Source organism: Myodes glareolus, chromosome 1 (genome assembly GCF_982192425.1).
Source record: "Myodes glareolus chromosome 1, mMyoGla1.1, whole genome shotgun sequence".
In the NCBI taxonomy this organism is placed as follows: domain Eukaryota; kingdom Metazoa; phylum Chordata; class Mammalia; order Rodentia; family Cricetidae; genus Myodes; species Myodes glareolus.
This window is the reverse complement of record NC_142026.1, coordinates 71,954,589-71,972,987: the sequence shown is the minus strand read 5'-3', so window position 1 is coordinate 71,972,987 and position 18,399 is coordinate 71,954,589. Positions and strand designations below refer to the sequence as shown.

Below are 18,399 nucleotides of genomic sequence, written 5' to 3'. Positions count from 1 at the left end.
GCAGAAGCAGCTGCGCAGGCCGCACCCTGCGTGCTCCGCAGGGTAGTGTGCTTCTCACACGCCGCGCCGCACCCTGACTAGCCCATCCCAGCCCACTTGAACTTCCCAGTTCGTGCTACCACCACAGAATGAATGAACAGAGCCCAGTCCCCACGCGCACCTGCTCCACAGCATTCGCTATGGGCCCCAGCTCCCAGCTCTGTTCTTTGGGGCGGGGAACTGCTTTTGCACTAACTCGATCAAGGCCGTGGCTTATTGGCCCAGCACGACTAGCAGGCATGCCTAACACCACCCCCACCCCAACTGCGCTTCTTGGCTGTAACCCACACAGTGTACAGTCTGTGAATTTAATGTCTGGATTTGAGTATATATATTTCCGATTTTTCTTCCGGGTCTGACTCCCCTGCCACATGGATTCAGGTACACCCCGCCACTGACTGGCAGGTATCTGTAATTACAGGTAAAATAAATACAAGTAAGATTCTTTTGATTGAAAATGTCGGACAACGTTACTGTTCAAGGTTTCCATAGCCTTTTTAATTACACTATGGATGAGATCTTGCAAGATATTTCTGATATTCCTCTTACTTGGTTATTTCTGGGGCTTATCTTTTTTTGGTGTTTGGCAGTCTTTTGAGGGTAATGCAATCCTTACAGACTGAATCCAGAATGCTAAGGGCAGAGGTTCAAACCTTAAGGACAACTCAGACTGACACCAACCTCCTCAAAAAAAGAGTTTGGAGTCCTCAAGGAGGAGACTAGATCTTTATCTGATATGACTCGGTTGACTGACCAAAATTTTGAGAAGGTGCAGTCTAATATTATTTCTTTAAAAGAGAGCTTCACTGCTCTGGAGGAGGGAACAACTAATATGGCTCGTAGCCTCCAGTCCATGACTGTAAGTGTTGAAGCATTAGCTGATAGAATTAAAACCATTGAATGTGAAAACTGGACTTTATCAAAAGGGTATGATAGATTAATTGACAGGATTTCCATGCAAGAAGGCACAGTACATGCCATGAGGATTATGTCCAAGGAGGAGATGGTATCTCTAATGGACAAACAAGGAGGTACCAGTGAACCGTCCTCCCACAAGGAATATTGAACTCTCCCACTCTGTGTCAATATTTTGTAAGCCAACCATTGGAAATATTATGCAATCAATTTCCCAAGTCAATCATTTACCATTACATGGAAGATGTCCTGTTGTCTGATGCAAACATAGATACCTTAGAAAGGCTGTTTGAAGAAGTAAAGATAGTTTTACCTAAATGGGCATTGCAAATTGCTCCTGAAAAATTCAGAGAGGAGATTCTGTTAATTATCTAGGTTATAAAATAGGTTTACAAAAAATTAAGACACAAAAGGCACAAATCAGGAGAGACCAGTTACAGACTCTTAATGATTTTCAAAGATTATTAAGAGACATGTCCAGCCTATGACTGGCTGTTGGGATAACACCTGATCTAATAATTCATTTAAACAAGACCTTGGATGGTGATAAAGACTTAAACAGTTCCAGAGAATTAACATCCAAAGCAGAAAAAGAACTGACAATGGTTGAAGAAAAATTGCAGGAGGCTCATGTGGACAGGGTAAATCCAAAGTTTAGTTGTATTCTCATCATATTGCCTTCCAGAATTTCTCCCACTGGAATCTTGATGCAAAGAGATGATATTATCTTGGAATGGATCTTTTTGCCACATAAACCAAGTAAAAAATTAAAAACTTATTTGGAAAAAGTCTCTGAATTGATTATAAAAAGAAAATTGATCCTTGTATCCCCAGTCTCTCAACACCTTTATCATAAATGGGTGTTGAATTTTGTCAAATGCTTTTTCAACATCTAGTGAGATGATCATATGGTTTTTTTTTCTTTCAGTTTATTTGTATGATGGATTACATTGATAGATTTGCGTATGTTGAACCAGCCCTGCATCTCTGGAATGAAGCCGACTTGATCATAATGGATAATTTTTCTAATGTATTCTTGGATTCGGTTTGCCAGTATTTTATTGAGAATTTTCGCGTCGATGTTCATGAGTGAGCTTGGCCTGTAATTCTCTTTCTTGGTTGTGTCTTTGTGTGGTTTTGGTATTAGGGTAACTGTAGCTTCATAAAAGAAGTTAGGCAATGACTCTTCTGTTTCTATATTGTGTAATACATTAAGGAGTATAGGTTTTAGCTCTTCCTGGAAGTTCTGGTAGAATTCTGCATTGAAACCATCTGGTCCTGAGCTTTTTTTGGTAGGGAGATTTTTGATAACAGCTTCTAATTCTTCTCGACTAACAGGTCTATTTAGATTGTTCACCTGGTCTTGGTTAAACTTTGGTATATGGTACTTATCTAAAAAAATGTCCATTTCATTTACATGTTCCAACTTTGTGGCATATAAACTTTCGTAGTAAGATCTAATGATTCTCTGTATTTCCTCTGGGTCTGTGGTTATGTCCCCCTTTTCATTTCTGAATTTATTGATTTGAGTGTTCTCTCTCTGACATTTTATTAGTTTGACTAGGGGTTTGTCAATCTTGTTGATTTTCTCCAAGAACCAGCTTTTTGATTCATTGATTCTTTGGATTGTTTTCTGTGTTTCTATTTTGTTGATTTCAGCCCTCAGTTTGATTATTTCCAGTCTTCTACTCCTCCTGGGTGAATCAGCTTCTTTTTTTCTAGTGCTTTCAAGTGTGCTGTTAAGTCTCCAATGTGTGCTTTCTTCGTTATCTTTAATTGAGCACTTAGTGCTATGAACTTTTCTCTTAGCACTGCTTTCCTAGTGTCCCATAGGTTTGAGTATGTTGTGTTTTTATTTTCATTAAATTCAAGGAAGACTTTTATTTCTTCCTTTATTTCTTTCTTAACCCAGGGGTGATTCAGTAGTTGACTGTTCAACTTCCATGAATTTGTTGGCTTCCTGGGGGTAGCACTGTTGTTTAATTCTAACTTTAATCCATGGTGGTCTGACAAGACACAGGTGGTTACTAATATTTTTTTGTATCTGTGGAAGTTTGCTGTGTTACCGAGTATGTGGTCAATTTTTGAGAAGGTTCCATGAGCTGCAGAGAAGAAGGTATATTTTTTCCTATTTGGGTGGAGTGTTCTATAGATGTCTGTTAAGTCCATTTGATTCAATACCTCCAATAATTCTCTTATTTCTCTGCTAGGTTTCTGTCTGATTGACCTGTCCATTGGTGAGAGAGGAGTGTTGAAGTCTCCTACTTCAACTAATCCATAGTGTCTATGGATTGATGACTGCCTTGGTTCTAGAAGTGTTTCTTTTACATAAGTGGGTGACTTTATATTAGGGGCATAGATATTCAGGATTGAGACTCCTCCTGATGGATCGTTCCTGTTATGAGTATAAAATGTCCGTCTCCATCTCTTCTGATTGATTTTAGTTTGAAGTCAATTTTGTTAGATATTAGAATGGCCACACCCGCTTGTTTCTCAGGTCCATTTGCTTGGAAATCCTTTTCCCAGTCCTTTACTCTGAGTAGATGTCTGTCTTTGTGATTGAGGTGTGTTTCTTGTAAACAGCAGAATGTTGGATCCTGTTTTCGTATCCAATCTCTTAGTCTGTGTCTTTTTATAGGTGAATCGAGTACATTAATATTAAGTGATATTAATGACCAGTGGTTGTTGACTCCGGTTATTATTATTTTTTGTTTGTTTGTTTAATAGAGTTTGTATGTGTTCCTTCTTTGAGTTAAGCTCAAGAAGGGTCGCTAGATGTCTGAGTTATTGTAGGCAGTGTTGGCAATGTTGGATTCCTTGGGTTGCGATTTTCCTTCTATTACTTTCTATAAGGCTGGGTTTGTGGCTACGATTTGTTTAAATTTGTTCTTATCCTGGAATATTTCGCTTTCTCCATTGATAGTGAATGATAGCTTGGCTGAATATAGTAGTCTGGGTTTGCATCCATGGTCTCTTAATTTCTGCAGTACCTCTATCCAGGACCTTCTGGCTTTCATGGTTTCCATAGAGAAGTCCTGTGTAAGTCTGATAGGTTTACGTTTATAAGTTACTTGACCTTTTTCCTTTGCAGCTCTTAATATTCTTTCTTTAATCTGTATGATTTGTGTTTTGATTATTATATGGTGAGGAGATTTTTTTTTGATCAAGTCTATTCGGTGTTCTGTATGCTTCTTGAACCTTCATAGGAATATCATTCTTTAGGTTGGAAAAGTTTTCTTCTATAATTTTGTTGTATATATTTTCTGGGCCTTTGCTCTGCAGTTCTTCTCCTTCTTCAATCCCTATTATTCTTAGATTTGTTTTTTTTATTGTGTCCCAGATTTCTTGAATGTTTTGTGATGAGAATTTGTTGGATTTGCTGTTTTCTTTGATCTGAGCATTTATTTTCTCTATGGTATCTTCAGACTCTGAGATTCGTTCTTCCATCTCTTGTATCCTATTGGTTATGCTTGATTCTGTAGTCTCTTCGTTTACCTAGATTTTCCATATCCAGCCGGCCCTCGTTTTATGTTTTCTTCATTGCCTCCATTTTAGTTTTCAATTCTTGAACTGTTTCCATTACCTGTTTGATTGTTTTTCTTTGTTTCCCAGTGTATCATTCACGGATTTACTCATTTCTTCAAACTTTTTGTTATACTTCTCATCCATTTCTTTACTCAATTCTTCAATCTTTTTGTTGTACTTCTCATCCAGTTCTTTAAGGGAATTATTCATATCCTGTTTAAGGGACTCTATTGCTTTCATAATGGCACTTTTCCCCACTTCTTCTGAATTAAGAGGTTCAAGTCCTTCTATTGTAGGGTTGTTGGGATCTGGTGATTTCATGTTGTTTTTTAGATTGTTGGAGGAGTTCTTGCCTTGGTGTCTGCCCATCTCTTCCTTCAACTGCTCTATATTAGATCTTCTGGTACCAGGTCAAGTTCCCTTGTTGGACAGGGACTTCACTGACAGAAAGTCTACCTTTCATCAGGCAGTCTATTGAAACACAGGCACTCCCTCCTGCCGGGTTGCACTCACAGCCCAGGCTCAGCATGCAAGGGAGCAGCTCTGGGGAGATCTTGTCGCCCCAGGGGGAAGTGGTAAAGAGAGGAAGGTGTACCTGGATGAAGGCTGGGATGGGATTCGGGAGAGTTCTGCAGGGTGGAGCCACCACTGCAGGGCAACCAGAAAGTTGAGGGGGGCAGGGAAAGTCTGAATTCCTCCTAGCCAAAGCCCTCGGGCCAGGAGCAAACTCACCCCTCCTCCAATGGATGTCTGCTAGAAGTTCACTGTCTCTTGCTGGCCAGGAATGTGGCTGAGCTGATTCAGGGCCTGTCTGTTCTCAGGCAGTCTCTCAAAGCACAGGAACTGCCCCTGCCTGGCTGAGCCCACAGCCCAGGCTCAGCGTGCAAGGGAGCAGCTCTGGGGGGATCTTGTGGCCCCAGGGGGAAGGGAGAAAGAGAAGAAGGTGTACCTGGATGAAGGCTGGGATCTGTTCACCTGATCTTGATTTCATTTTGGTAAATGGTACTTATCTAAAAGCAAATCCATTTCTTTTACATTTTCCAACTTTGTGGCATAAAAGCTTTTATAGTAAGACCTAATGATTCTCTGAATTTCCTCAGTGTCTGTTGTTATGTCCCCCTTTTCATTTCTGATCTTGTTCATTTGCATGTTCTCTCTGTGTCTTTTGACTAGTTTGGATAAAGGTTTGTCAATCTTGTTGACTTTCTCAAAGAACCAGCTTTTATTTTCACTGATTCTTTAGACTGTTTTTTTCTGTTTCCATTTTGTTGATTTCAGCCCTCAGCTTGATTATTTCCAGTCTTCTACCCCTCCTGCATGAGTCTGTTTCTTTTTTTTTCAAGAGCTTTCAGCTGAACTGTTAAGTCTCTAATGTGAGCTTTCTTCATTTTTTTAATGTGGGCACTTAGAGCTATGAACTTTCCTCTCAGCATTACTTTTATAGTGTCTCATAAATTTAGGTATGTTGTGTGTTTATTTTCATTTAATTCAAGGAAGACTTTAATTTCTTTCTTTATTTCTTCCCTACCCAGGGGTGGTTCAGTAGTTGACTGTTCAGCTTCCATGCATTTGTAGGCTTTCTGTGGGTAGAAGTATTGTTAAATTCTAACTTTATTTCATGGTGATCTGATAAGACACAGGTGGTTATTAATATTATTTTGTATCTGTGGAAGTTTGGTTTGTTACCGAGTATGTGGTCAGTTTTTGAGAAGGTTCCATGAGCTGCAGAGAAGAAGGTATATTCTTTTCTATTTGTGTGGAATGTTCTATAGATGTCTGTTACGTTCATTTGATTCATTACCGCCATTAATTTTCTTTTTTTCTCTGTTAGGCTTCTGTCTGATTGACCTGTCAATTGGTGAGAGATTAGTGCTGAAATCTCCTACTATTAGTGTGTGGGGTTGATGTGTGCCTTGAGTTCTAGTAATGTTTCTTTTACATAAATGGGCGCTTTTATATTAGAGGAATAGATATTCAGGATCGAGACTTCATCCTGATGAATTATTCCTGTTATGAGTATAAAATGTCCATCTCTATCTCGTCTGATTGATTTTAGTTTGAAGTCAATTTTGTTGGAAATTAGTATGGCCATCCACGCTTGTTTCTTTGGTCCATTTGATTGAAAAACCTTTTCCCAACCCTTTACTCTGAGTAGATGTCTGTCTTTGTGGTTGAGGTGTGTTTCTTGTAAACAGTTGAATGAGAAAAAAGATGACAGAGAGAGAGAGAAAAGGGGAGTGGGAGAGGGAGCACAGGGCCAAAGGGAACAGAGAAAAAATCAAGATGATGAGAGGAGGGGAGGGGCCGCAGGGAGTGGGTTTGGCTTGTCTCTTAAAATGAGGAATAATCATAAGATTTTACTTGAGTTACTAATTAAAAAATCACAGAGAACTTACTTGGTTAGCACCCAGAGCTTCTCTTTTTGGATCCCCCATTGACGCTGAAGGTCGTATTTGCCTTTTGCTGTTTAGCGTAGGGCCTGCCAGGCTCCAGAAGATCCTGAGGGCTTATAAATCTCTAGGAAGACAAGTCTACCTTGACCTGAGCAGCTAGGCTTTCGATTCCAGTGATTCTGTCCATGTCAGGAGATCTTTAGCTTAGATGAGAGGCAGTTTTTTCCCAATGGTCAGTGCTTAGCAGTTGAAGCGATCTGTGAATGGATGTTGTGTGCCCATTTGTCTTCTGTCTTCTTTGGAGGAAGCAGAGTGCTGCTGCTAGGAGCCAACCTGTCTCTTTTTGTTATGAAAAGTTTTTTAATAATTAAATATTTAAATATCATATTAGTTAATAAAGGAATAAAATCATCAGGGAATTCGAGAGGAGGTTGGTTAGTGTGCTACACTTCATTTTAGGTGGTTAGTAAAGACCTAAGGAGTTTATTTTCGGTAAAATTATGAATAGGGCATGGACTGTTTAAATCAGTGCACTAGTTCTTTTCTCCCAGTCTTCATAGAGGCTGCAAGGTAACTAGGCAACCTAGGGGAAGCTGATGGCTCTTGATCAGATAGCACGTATTCTGGATGCTGTATTACTATGGACCCAGGTCTGGAGTTAGACTTACTGTTCTAAGTGAAGAGGAGACCCAGGGCTTTAAATTATCAGCTCCGGGCTATGCTGTTATCAACCATTCTGATTGTGGGTGTTGCGGGCTAAAACCAGAGCAGCAGGTAGGGCTGGTAGTAATTCTATGTCCTTGGAGATCTGTGCATATCTTAGATGGGATGCTCTTGCCTAAATACTGACCAAAACCTGCTGATAGAGATAATTGAGGAAAGGCAGATCTCTACACTTACATAGTAGAGATGAAGAAGGCCTGGAAATGGAAAACTGTGGGAATTAATCCTCAAATATGTAACAGAAATGGAGTTAACTACAGTAAAAAAAAAACCCTACAGCGAAGGACAGATACTTTATTGACAAAGGAAACTGCGAAAAACCTTGCCTTTTGGTTCAGATTTACAAGAATCCCTTGATTCTTGTAAGTTGCTCAAGAAAAGATGGCTGAACAATCATTGCATAATGTTGTAGAATGCATCAGGAATGTATGCATGACATCCCACCCCTAGATCTATTTTATTTTTAATTATATGTATATAGGTATTGGTGTGCATGTGAGTTCAGGTGGTCACAGAGGCCAGAAAAGGGCATTGAATCCCCTTGAGCTGGACTTTGAGGGAGTTTTAAACCTCCCAATGGGGGTGGTAGGAATTGAACGCAAGACTTTCACAAGAGTAATGTATGTTCTTGATGCTGAACCATCTCTCCAGTCCCAGCAAAATACTTTATGAGCAGAATATGTTTTAATTTTATTTCATGAATGAATTCTTATTATAACATGAAGTCTGGCTTGTTGGAGTTTCTGTCCGCCCCCCAGTACCCCGCAGCAGGCAAGTCCCAAAGAAAATCACACAGAGTCTACATTAGGTTATAAAACTGATTGGTCCACTAGCTCAGTCTTCTTACTAACTAATTTTTACATCTTACAGTAACCCAAAATTCTTGCCTGTGTAAGACATGTGACTCAGTACCTTTTCCAGTGGGGCAAGTTACATCTTGCTTCCATGCGGTCTGGAAAGAATGGAGGAATGGGCATCCTCCTTCCTAGCCTCTTCTGTTCTCATTGCCTGGCCCCTACTTCCTGTCTGGTTGACCCACCTATACTTCCTGCCTGGCCAATCAGTGTTTCATTAAAATAGATGTTTGACAGAATACAGATAATTCTCCAGCACCACTTCCCCCTCTTAAAAAAAATATCCATAGTCCATTTTTTGGAAATGTGGGCGTAGTATTCCAGGCTACTTCCAGCTGGTTTGGGGCGCTGAAAATCTTATGGGAACCTAAAGAAAATTTAGAGTTATAATCAAGTCCTGACTGGAGTATCCTGTGAGACCTGATCATCTCAGGCAACATCTTGAATCCTTTCTGGATGTAGAACTCAGACATCTGGGCCATCTGTTCCTACCGGAGATTTCTCAGGTGGTCTCCCTTGGTCAAATTAGATTTTTCTTAACTCAGAATAAATCCAGAGCCTCTCGTTTTCTGTGGAAAAAAAGCAAAATCTCTTCTCCAAAGTATTATACCCTTTGACTTCACTTTTGAAGTCAAGGTATTTTCAAAATACCTATCTGGGATTAATTCTGCAGCATTTATAAGCAAATATCTTTTAGTAGCTGTTGCTCCTTACTCAGCATTCAAACAATTTAAAGAGAGCATAATAACATACAGTATCAAGATTTTCTGTGTATTTTCCATCTTTTTGAGGCTTTATTTTAACCTCTATTTCTTTTATTTTTACTTTTACTTTTTGAGACAGGTTCTCTGTATAGCTTTATCCTGGAATAGCTCTGTAGACCAGGCTGTCCTTAAACTCACAGAGACCTGTCTGTCTCTGCCTCCCCGGCATTGGATTTAAATGTGTGCTACCACACCTTGAAGTCACAGAGGTCAATCTACCTCTGCCCCTTGAAGTCACAGAGGTCAATCTACCCCTGCCTCCCAGGCATTGGGATTAAAGGTGTGTACCATCACACCCAACTATTTTCTTTCTTTTTTTATTTTAAGAACTTTAACTTTTAGCCTACATATATTTTTAACAAATTGTAAACCATTTAGAGGTTTTTTTTTTTTTTAAAAAAACCTCTCTTTACTGTATCTTTCTCTGTTTTTTGACTACACGAGTCTCTAAGGAGAGGATCAAAGCCATGGCTTTGATGGCTAGATCCAGCCCATTCCTTAGCTTTCCAGCCTCATGGCACAGGTACTGACTCTAGCTATTTTTATTGCCACAACTCTACGATGTTTCAAGGTCCCTGCCAGCAAGCAAGCTGCAGCATTCTGCTCACAGACCACACTCAGTTGGACTGCCTGCCTGAAAGAGTCAGAGTTTGTCCTGACAGGATGGCCCAGAAAGCCGGCATTTAAAAACAGTACAGCTTTTTTCCTGCTATGGCTGAAAAACCGAAAAGCATGCAGTCAGCTTTTCATCAACACCATTTAAATGTTTCATGGCAGTACCTCTTAAAGAGCTGCAGGGTTTTGCAGCTAAAGCTGAGTCAGGAAGCCTCTCTTAAATGAGAGTGCTTGCCTCTAGAGAGCAGAGCCCACCCGAGAGAGTGCTGTTACCAATAAGCTGTGTTTTACTCTATTCTTTCCCAAGCTTTCTCAGGCTTTCTGTGAATGCAGTTATCCACGTTGGGAGCCATCTGTAAAAGGAGTGGTGGGCTGCTTTTTGTCCTGCCAGGCTCCTGACCGCCTGGCTAGCTTTACCCAAAATCAGTACACAGAAACTGTATTCATTTAAACACTGTCTGGCCCATTAGTTTTAGCCTCTTATTGACTAATTCTCACAGCAGCACCTGCTCTGTCTGCCACTGCAGCTAGCTTGGCACCCCCTGCCTGGAGGCACCTGTCACACAGGCACCAGGCTCTCATCGCTTTGTTCCCACTTCCGGATGGGAGGGGGTTCTCCTCCTTTGGGCCCTAAGTATATTAACCCGGAATTTTGCTGAATAAAGTTGGCATTTACCTTTTGGGCAAATGACCCCATTCTCTCTGTGTGTGTCTGTTTTTAACTCCTAGGACATTGTTCCAAGCTCACAGTTCGATACGGGAGGCGCGCAACCATATCGGGAGGAAGAGATTTGCAGATTTGGGTGGAACATCTCTGTATGTTTTGTGCTTTGATTATTATATGGCAGGGGGATGGGTTTTTTTTTTGATTTATTCTACTTGGTGTTGTTTCTGCTTCTTGTACCTTCATAGTAATATCCTTCTTTAGTTTGGGTAAGTTTTCTTCTATAATTTTGTTGAATGTATTTTCTGGGCCTTTGTGCTGTAATTCTTCTCCTTCTTCTACCCCTATGATTCTTAGGTTTGGTCTTTTCATGGTGTCCTGGATTTCCTGGATGTTTTGTGTTAAGGATTTGTTGGATTTAATGCTTTTTTGACAAATGAGTCTATTTCCTTAATAGCATCTTCAGGACCTGAAATTCTTTCTTCTATCTCGTGTATTCAGTTGATTATAATTGTCTCCGTCGTTCCTCTTCATTTACCCATATTTTCCATATCCATATTTTCCTCATATTCTCCTTTTGTGTTTTCTTTTTTTTTTAGTTTGTGTTTTCTTTATCACCTCTATTTCAGCCTTCAAATCTTGAACTGCTTCCTTCACCTGCTCAATTTCTTTTTCTTGGGTTTTCTGGGTATCTTTGAGGTATTTGTTAATTTCTTCCAGCTTTTTGTTTTTTTTTCCCATTTCCTCAAGGGAGTTTTTCACTTCCTCCTTTTTAAAATTAATTAATTAGTTAATTTAAATTTTCTACCTCCTCCCATCCTCCCATTTCCCTTCCACTCCCCCAGTCCCCCTCCCCCTCGCTCTCCAGTTCCAAGAGAAGTCAGGGTGCCTTGTCTTGTGGGAAGTCCAAGGCTCCCCCCTCCATCCTAGGAAGGTGTACATCTAAACAGACGAGGCTCCCAAAAAGCCAGTCCATGAAGTAGAATCAAAATACAGTGTCACTTATCATTGGCTTCTCAGTCAGCCCTCATTGTCAGCCACATTCAGAGAGTTGTTTTGATCACATGCTTGTTCAGACCAAGTTCAACTGGCCAGACCAAGTTCAACTGGCCTTGGTGAGCTCCCACTAGGTCAGTCCCACAGTTTCCGTGGGTGGACGCACCCCTCATGGTTCTGGCTTATATTCTTATATTCTCCCTCCTTCTGCTCTTCATCTGGGCTTTGGGAGCTCAGTTTAGTGCTCCACTGTGGGTCTCTGTCTCTATCTCCATCCAGAGCCAGATGAAGGTTCTATGGTGATATGCAAGATATTCATCAGTGTGTCTATGGGAGAAGGCCAGTTCAGGCACCCTCCCCTCTGCTGCCCATGGACCTAGTTGGGGAAATCCCCTTTGAACACCTGGGAAAGTTTGTCCACTCTCTCCATACTTCTTCAATATAGTGCTTGAAGTTCTAGTAATAGCAATAAGACAACATAAAGAGATCAAGGGGATTTGATTTGGAAAGGAAGAAATCAAACTTTCGTTATTTTCAGATGATATTATAGTTTACATTAGTGATCCTAAAAACTCTACCAAAAAACTCTTACAGCTGATAAATACCTTCAGTAATGTGGCAGGATATAAGACCAACTCACTTCCTCTTTAAAGGTCTCTATTATTTTCATTAAGCTATGTTTAAAGTTGTTTTCTTCGACTCCTGGGTTAGGATTATCAAATCTTCCTGTTGTGTGTCCATTGGGTTCTGGTGTTACCATGTTGCTTTTTCTGATGTTGCAGGAGTTCTTGCATTGGCACCTACCTATGTCTTCCTTCAGATGAGGCTGGTAGTGTCTTGGCTTCTTGGTCCAATCCTTGTTGTTGCTGTCTCTTAGGTCCATTCAGTATTGGTGCAGGCTCTTAGGTCCATCCAGTATTGGCACAGGCTCTTAGGTCCACCCAGTATTGGCACAGGCTCTTAGGTTCACCCAGTATTGGTGTAGGCTCTTAGGTCCACTCAGTATTGGTGCAGGCTCTTAGGTCCACTCATTATTGGTGTAGGCTGTGTAGTGGGGTTCCATGGAGGTCACAGTTAATGGTGGGTTGGGGGCCTGGTGTATTGAGGACTAGTAGGAAAGCTCCCTGGTGGTGGCTAGAAATGCCTAGGGAGCTAGGGAGGGGCCCCTGGATTTTCTCCCATGTGGAGATCTTTGGGAGTGGGGTGTCCAGGGCCACAGGGTCGCTGCTGACTCACCCCTTAGGTCCACCCAGTATTGGTGCAGACTGTGTAGCAGGGTTCCATGGAGCTCACATGGAAAGGCAAGTTGAGGGCAGGGTGAATTGAGGGTTAGCAGGAAAGCTCTCTGGTAGTGGCTAGAAATGCCTCTGAACTCAGTAATATTAACAAATTAAGTTAAAGAAAATAGTTGATCAAAAAGTACTCACTGCTGTAGGAAGTCTTAGACAGTGATTACCTGCCCACTAGGGTGTGGCCTTTTATACTGATGTATATGCTGATGTAGAGCATGCGTCCAGTCTCTTTTCCAGGTACTGGATTTGGTTTCTGATTCCTTTCAAACAGAGGATTCTGATTTCTGAGTCTTCCCCTAAATAAATAACTGTCTGTTTCTCAATTCTGAGCTAGTGTGGGATTTCTTTTTTTTCTTTTTCCTTTTTTATCACTTTATAATAATACCATTCAAAATTTCCACTTTCTCTCCTCCTCCCATTTCCATCCCACTCCCCCACTTACCCTCCCCCATCCCCCTCCAGTCCTAAGAGAGGGCAGGGTACCCTGCCCTGTGGGGTGTGGGATTTCTTTTAACCATCCTTCTTTATTTGGTGTCCACATGGATTTGGACTCCACACCTACTGGGTGGATGGCCTAATGGCTTAGCTGGTCCATGGCCCAGACTTCTCCCAACCCTGCCCACTTGGCTTGCTTTTACCTACGCATTTTTTTTTTTTTGTAAAAATCCCACCACAGAGGAGTTTATTGTGTGTGGCAACTTGGAAATTTCCCAAGTGCACACATGATTGCTGCATTCCCTGGGGCAGTTCCTTGTTGTGTGGTGACTTGTGAAGCTTCTGGTTTCTGTTCCCTGCCTGTGAGTTCTGGTTTTCTTGCTTCATATATGGAATTGATTTAACTTCTTTTAATTTGTCAAACAAAGCATATTTGTCAGTATTTAACCAGTACCAAGGTGGGAAATTAAAATGGCTCAGAAACTAAAGCAACCCAGGATCATTCCTGTTACCATGGTTACATTGTTTCTAGTCACAGCTTTGTAACCATGACATCTGCTAGACAATAGATTACAGTTTATTGGATCACATAAGAGGTAATTAGTAAATCAATATGGCAGTCTACATTAATATTGAAACTTTTAGTAACTGTTTTGCTAATACTATGTATTATATTATGCTAGGCTTATGTGGTTATGGTGATACTTCAATTTATTGGGTATTGGGACTCAGTTTTCTTCTCCATATTCTATCAATAAGAAAGAATATGGAAGGTAAGACTGCAGGCAGGGAGATTTCTGACTAGCAAGTGGCACTGATCCTGTAGCAGAAGATACAATGGAGGGGTAAGTGTATTCCTCACCCGAAACACAAGCCCCGTAAGGGAACACACAATTTTCCTGCCATCCTTATCTCCCTGGCTATTCCGAAGGGGTGGCTTCCCGCAGCTAAACCCTCTCTCCTCCTATCCCATCCTGGCTTTCAGCCAGGAACCCCTACCCTTCCTCTCTCCCTTTTTCAGGGCTTAAAATCCTCCAACTCAGCCTGGGTGGGTGCCACCACCGGAACGGGGCAGTAAGTGCAAACGGGAGGGAGTCCCTTTGTTTTAATAGCCTGCCTGCAGCAAGGTAAGACTGCAGGCAGGGAGATTTCTGACCAACAAGTGGCACTGATCCTGTAGCAGAAGATACAATGGAGGGATAAGTGTGTTCCTGACCGCCACACAAGCCCGGTAAGGGAACACACAATTTTCCCTCCATTATTATCTCCCTGGCTATTCCGAAGGGGCAGCTTCCCCCAGCTAAACCCTATCTCCTCCTACCCCATCCAGGAACGCCTGCCCTTTTTCTCTCCCTTTTTCGGGGCATAAAATTCTCCAACTCAGCCTGTGTGGGCGCCACAGGGATGGGGCAGTGAGTGCAAACGGGAGGGAGTCCCTTTGTTTTAATAGCCTGTCTGCAGTAAGGTAGGGCTGCAGGCAAAGTGATTCCTGGAAAGCAAGTGGCACTAATCCTGTAGCAGAAGACCCAGCGGAGGGAAGAGCCACTGGAGAGCATCTGAAGGAAGAGATGGGCAAGGCAAGAATTCCTCCAACAATCTGAAAAACAACATGAAAACACCAGATCCCAGTGAACTTATGACAGAAGGACTTGAACACCCTATTCCGGAAGAAGTGGAAAACAGTGTCATTATGAAAGCAATAGAGTCTCTTAAACAGGGTATGAATAACTCACTTAAAGAAATACGAGAGAAATATAACAAAAAGAATGAAGAAATGAGTAAAGAAATGGAAGAGAAATATAACAAAAAGTTTGAAGAAATGAGTAAATTCGTAAACGATACCCTGGGAAACCAAGAAAAAATAATTAAGCAGGTAATGGAATGAGTTCAAGAATTGAAAACTGAAATGGAGGCAATGAAGAAAACACAAACCGAGGGCCAGCTGGATATGGAAAATCTAGGTAAACAAACAGAGACTTCAGGAACAAGCATAACCAATAGAATACAAGAGATGGAAGAACGAATCTCAGATTATGAAGACACCATAGAGAAAATAAACGCTCAGACCAAAGAAAACAGCAAATCCAACAAATTCTCATCACAAAACATTCAGGAAATAAGGGACATAATAAAAAAATCAAATCTAAGAAAAATAGGGGTAGAAGAAGAAGAAGAATTGCAGAACAAAGGTCCAGAAAATATATATAACAAAATTATAGAAGAAAACTTTCCCATCCTAAAGAATGATATTCCTATGAAGGTTCAAGAAGCATACAGAACACCGAATAGGCTGGATCAGAAAAAAAATCCCCTTGCCATATAATAATCAAAACACAAAGCATTCAGATTAAAGAAAGGATATTAAGAGCTGCAAAGGAAAAAGGTCAAGTAACTTATAAAGGTAAACTTATCAGACTTACACCAGACTTCTCTAGAAACCATGAAAGCCAGAAGGTCCTGGATAGAGGTACTGCAGAAACTAAGAGACCATGGATGCAAGCCCAGACTACTATACCCAGCCAAGCTATTGTTCACTATCAACGGAGAAAACAAAATATTCCAGGATAAAAACAAATTTAAACAATACGTAACTACTAATCCAGCCTTACAGAGACTATTAGAAGGAAAATCACAACCCAAGTAATCCAACATTTTCAACACTGCCTACAATAACTCAGGCATCTAGCGACCCTTCACAAGCACAACTCAAAGAAGGAAAACACATACACTCTACTACCCAAAAAAATGACCAGAATCAACAACCACTGGTCATTAATATCACTTAATATCAATGGACTCAATTCACCTATAAAAAAGCACAGACTTAGAGATTGGATATGAAAACAGGATCCAACATTCTGATGTTTACAAGAAACACACCTCTACCACAAAAACAGACACCTACTCAGAGTAAAGGGTTAGGAAAAGGTTTTCCAAGCAAATGGACCTAAGAAACAAGCGGGTGTGGCCATTCTAATATTTAACAAAATTGACTTCAAACTAAAATCAATCAGAAGAGATGGAGATGGACATTTCATATTCATAACAGGAACAATTAATCAGGAAGAAGTCTCAATCCTGAATATCTATGCCCCTAATATAAAGGCACCCACTTATGTAAAAGAAACTCTTCTAGAACTCAAGGCATTTATCAGACCACACACACTAATAGTAGGAGACTTCAACACACCTCTCTCACCAATGGACAGGTCAATCAGACAGAAATATAACAGAGAAATAGGAGAATTATTGGAGGTATTGAATCAAATGGACTTAGCAGACATCTATAGAACACTCCACCCAAAAAGGAAAGAATATACCTTCTTCTCTGCAGCTCATGGAACCTTCTCGAAAATTGACCACATACTCAGTAACAAAGCAAACTTCCACCTGTGGAAAAAATATTAGTAACCACTTGTGTCTTGTCAGATCACCATGGTTTAAAATTAGAATTCAACAACAATGCTTCCCCCAGGAAGCCAACAAACTCATGGAAGTTGAACAGTCAACTACTAAATCACCCCTGGGTCAAGGAAGAAATAAAGAAAGAAATTAAAGTCTTCCTTGAATTTAATGAAAACAAAGACACAACATACTCAAACCTATGGGACACTATGAAAGCAGTGCTAAGAGGAAAGTTCATAGCACTAAGTGCCCACCTAAAGAAAACGGAGAAAGCACACATTGGATACTTAACAGCACACTTGAAAGCTCTAGGGAGAAAAAAAGAAACTGATTCACCCAGGAGGATTAGAAGACTGGAAATAAACTGAGTGCTGAAATCAACAAAATAGAAACACAAAAAACAATCCAAAGAACCAATGAAACAAAAAGCTGGTTCTTGGAGAAAATCAACAAGATTGACAAACCCCTATCCAAATTAATCAAACGGCAGAGAGAGAACATGCAAATCAATAAATTCAGAAATGAAAAGGGGGACATAACCACAGACACAGAGGAAATTCAGAGAATAATTAGATCTTACTACAAAAGCCTGTACACCACAAAATTGGAAAATGTTAAAGAATTGGACATTTTTTTAGATAAGTACCATATACCAAAGTTGAACCAAGACCAGGTGAACAATCTAAATAGACCTGTTAGTCGCAAAGAAATAGAAGCTGTTGTCAAAAACCTCCCTACCAGAAAAAGCCCAGGACCAGATGGTTTCAATGCAGAATTCTAACAGAACTTCCATGAAGAGCTAATACCTACACTCCTCAAGGTATTTCACAATACAGAAATAGAAGAGTCACTGCCAAACTCTTTCTATGAACCTACAGTTACCCTAATACCAAAACCACACAAAGACACAACCAAGAAAGAGAATTACAGGCCAATCTCACTCATGAACATCGACGCAAAAATTCTCAACAAAATACTGGCAACCGAATCTAAGAACACATTAGAAAAATCATACATTATGATCAGGTGGGCTTCATCCCAGAGATGCAGGGATGGTTCAACATACGCAAATCTATCAATGTAATCCATCATATAAATAAACTGAAAGAAAAAAACACATGATCATTTCATTGGATGCTGAAAAAGCATTTGACAAAATTCAACACCCCTTTATGATAAAGGTGTTGGAGCGATTGGGGATACAAGGATCATACCTAAATATAATAAAAGCAATATAGAGCAAGCCGACAGCTAACATCAACCTGAATGGAGAGAAACTCAAATCTATTCCACTAAAATCAGGAACATGACAAGGCTGTCCACTCTCTCCATACCTCTTCAATATAGTGCTTGAAGTTCTAGCAATAGCAATAAGACAACATAAGGGGATCAAGTGGATTCAAATTGGTAAGGATGAAGTTAAACTTTCGTTATTTGCAGATGATATGATAGTTTATATTATCGATCCCAAAAACTCTACCAAAGAACTCCTACAGCTGATAAACACCTTTAGTAATGTGGCAGGATACAAGATCAACTCCAAAAAATCAGTTGCCCTCCTATACACAAAGGATAAAGAAGCAGAGAGGGAAATCAGAGAAACATCACCTTTCACGATTGCCACAAACAGCATAAAATATCTTGGGGTTACTCTAACCAAGGAAGTGAAAGACCTATTTGACAAGAACTTTAAGTCTTTGAAGAAAGAAACTGAGGAGGACACAAGAAAATGGAAAGTCCTCCCTTGTTCTTGGATTGGGAGGATCAACATAGTAAAAA

At 40.5% G+C, this 18,399-nt stretch overlaps 1 protein-coding gene across 8 annotated transcripts in view; it reads left to right on the top strand.

Moving 5' to 3' along the window:
* The first annotated feature begins 328 nt into the window (after nucleotides 1-328).
* The window catches only part of LOC125395479 (sulfotransferase 2A1-like), a 51,782-nt gene continuing 33,711 nt past the window's right edge, over nucleotides 329-18,399 (top strand). For 4 of the 8 annotated variants that reach the window (XM_087909349.1, XM_087909353.1, XM_087909360.1 and 1 more), the window contains exon 1: nucleotides 5,148-5,481. The gene's annotated coding sequence lies outside the window, so the exon portion shown is untranslated. Of the gene's footprint in view, nucleotides 461-1,413; nucleotides 1,596-5,147; nucleotides 5,482-10,557; nucleotides 10,645-18,399 lie in introns of those variants that run through there. The other 4 variants (XM_087909358.1, XM_087909370.1, XM_087909366.1 and 1 more) reach the window with 4 other exon arrangements.